General features: G+C 37.1%; 1 pseudogene; it reads left to right on the top strand.

Annotated features, from left to right (window-relative positions):
- The first annotated feature begins 7 nt into the window (after positions 1 to 7).
- On the top strand, positions 8 to 2606 carry LOC124892596 (annotated as a pseudogene).
- The last annotated feature ends 640 nt before the right edge of the window (positions 2607 to 3246 follow it).

Below are 3246 nucleotides of genomic sequence, written 5' to 3'. Positions count from 1 at the left end.
AATTTTTTTGTCTTTTCTGAGTAATAAGGAGAGAAAAAAAATTGGGTAAAAAGAAAATGCAATTTTGAAGTTTTATCAACAATTTGCTTGTGTAGGTGGCGATCCGGTATTTTCTGAATCCTTATGTAAGGAATTACAAAAGAAATTTTTTCAACAAAGATGTGAATTAGGAAGGATTGGTCGACGAAATATGAACCGAAGACTGAACCTTGATATACTCCAGAATAATACATTTTTGTTACCACGAGATATATTGGCAGTCGCCGATCATTTGATTGGGCTGAAATTTGGAATGGGTGCACTTGACGATATGAATCATTTGAAAAATAAACGTATTTGTGCTGTAGCAGATCTTTTACAAGATCAATTCGAATTGGCTCTAGTTCGTTTAGAAAATGTGGTTTGGGGGACTATATATGGAGCAATTCAGAATAAATTGATACCGACACCTCAGAATTTGGTAACCTTAACTCTATTAACAACTACTTATGAATCCTTTTTCGATTTACACCCATTATCTCAAGTTTTGGATCGAACTAGTCCATTAACACAAATAGTTCATGGGAGAAAATTAAGTTATTTGGGCCCTGGAGGACTGATAGTTTGCACTGCTAGTTTTTGGATACGAGATATCCATCCTAGTCACTATGGACGTATTTGCCCAATTGACATATCTGAAGGAATCAATGTTGAACTTACTTGATCCTTAGCAATTCACGTGAGGATTGGTCATTGGGGATCTCTAGAAAGCCCTTTTTATGAAATTTTTGAGAGGTCAACTGGGGTACGGATGCTTTATTTATCACTAGGTAGAGATGAATACTATATGGTAGTGGAAGGAAATTCTTTAGCCTTAAATCAGGATATTCAGGAAGAACAGGTTGTTCCAGCTCGATACCGTCAAGAATTCTTGACTATTGCATGGGAACAGGTTCATCTTCAAAGTATTTTTCCTTTTTAATATTTTTCTATTGGAGCTTTCCTCATTCCCTTTATTGACCATAATGATGTGAATCGAGCTTTAATGTGTTCTAATATGCAACGTCAAGCAGTTGCTCTTTCTCGCTCCGAGAAATGCATTGTTGGAACTGGGTTGGAACGACAAGCAGCTCTAGATTCGGGGGCTCTTGCTACAGCCGGACGCGAGGAAAGGGTCATTTATACCAATACTGAAACGATTCTTTTAGCGGGTAATGGAGATATTCTAAGCATTCCATTAGTTATATATCAACATTCCAATAAAAATACTTGTATGCATAAAAAACCCCAGGTTCCTCGGGGTAAATGCATTAAAAAGGGACAAATTTTAGCGGATGGTGGTGCTACGGTTGGTGGCGAACTTTCTTTGGGGAAAAATGTATTAGTAGCTTATATGCCGTGGGAGGGTTACAATTCTGAAGATGCAGTACTTATTAGCGAGCGTTTGGTATATGAAGATATTTATACTTCTTTCACATACGGAAATATGAAATTCAGACTTATGTGACAAGTCAAGGCCCTGAAAAAGTAACTAATGAAATACCACATTTAGAAGCCCATTTACTTTGCAATTTAGACAAAAATAGAATTGTGATGCTGGGATCTTGGGTAGAGATGGGTGATATTTTAGTAGGTAAATTAACACCCCAGGTCATGAAAGAATCATCGTATGCCCCGGAAGATAGATTGTTACGAGCTATACTTGGTATTCAGGTATCTACTTCAAAAGAAACTTGTCTAAAATTACCTATAGGTGGCAGGGGGCGGGTTATTGATGTGAGGTGGATCCAGAAAAGGGGTGGTTCTAGTTATAATCCCGAAACGATTAATGTATATAGTTCACAGAAACATGAAATCAAAGTAGGTGATAAAGTATCCGGAAGACACGAAAATAAGGGTATCATTTCCAAAATTTTGCCTAGACAAGATATGCCTTATTTACAAGATGGAAGATCCGTTGATATGGTATTTAACCCATTAGGAGTACCTTCACGAATGAATGTAAGACAGATATTTAAATGTTCACTAGGGTTAGCAGGGAGTCTGCTAGATAGACATTATAGAATAGTACCTTTTGATGAGAGATATGAACAAGAAGCTTCGCGAAAACTAGTGTTTTCTGAATTATATGAAGCCAGTAAGCAAACATCGAATCCATGGGGATTTGAACCCGAATATCCAGGAAAAAACAGAATATTTGATGGAAGGACGGGGAATCCTTTTGAACAACCCGTTATAATAGGAAAGCCTTATATCTTGAAATTAATTCATCAAGTTGATGATAAAATCCATGGGCGTTCCAGTGGACATTATGCGCTTGTTACACAAAAACCCCTTATAGGAAGAGCCAAACAGGGGGGATAGCGGGTAGGAGAAATGGAGGTTTGGGCTCTAGAAGGTTTTTGGTTGCTCATATTTTACAAGAGATACTTACTTATAAATCGGATCATATTAGAGCTCGCCAGGAAGTACTTGGTACTATGATCATTGGGGGAACAATACCGAATCCCGAAGATGCTCCAAAATCTTTTTGATTGCTCGTTTGAGAACTACGATCTTTAGCTCTGGAGCTGAATCATTTCCTTGTATCTAAGAAGAACTTCCAGATTAATAGGAAGGAAGCTTAATCGGAATGAATAACAATTTTTCTTTTATGATCGATCAATTTAAACATCAACAGCTCCGAATTGGATTAGTTTCTCCTCAACAAATAAGTGCTTGGGCCACAAAAATCCTGCCTAATAGAGAGATAGTTGGAGAGGTAACAAAACCCTATACTTTTCATTACAAAACTAATAAACCGGAAAAAGATGGATTATTTTGTGAAAGAATTTTTGGTCCTATAAAAAGCAGAATTTGTGCTTGTGCAAATTATTGAGTAATCGGAGATGAAAAAGAAGACCCAAAATTTTGTGAACAATATGGAGTCGAATTTGTTGATTCTCAGATACGAAGGTATCAAATGGGCTATATCAAACTCGCATGACCAGTAACCCATGTGTGGTATTTAAAACGTCTTCCTAATTATATTGCGAATCTTTTAGATAAACCTCTTAAAGAATTAGAAGGCCTAGTATACTGCGATGTGTGATTTGATCAAAATTCTGATTTTACAGACTCGAAAGGAAAAACTGTCATCCCAGTCAATCTAATTGGGATGCCCTGGACCTGATATGTCACTTGGAAAGAGTAACATGAAGCTCAGAGTTGGGGTGTAGTTAATACCCCCAAATAAAAGGGGAATTGATCTATGGTCGATTTCGTAAC

This window comes from Capsicum annuum, unplaced genomic scaffold, assembly GCF_002878395.1.
Source record: "Capsicum annuum cultivar UCD-10X-F1 unplaced genomic scaffold, UCD10Xv1.1 ctg48741, whole genome shotgun sequence".
Classification (NCBI taxonomy): Eukaryota; Viridiplantae; Streptophyta; class Magnoliopsida; order Solanales; family Solanaceae; genus Capsicum; species Capsicum annuum.
Note: the sequence above shows the minus strand (reverse complement) of the source record. Positions and strands in the feature narration are given on the sequence as shown.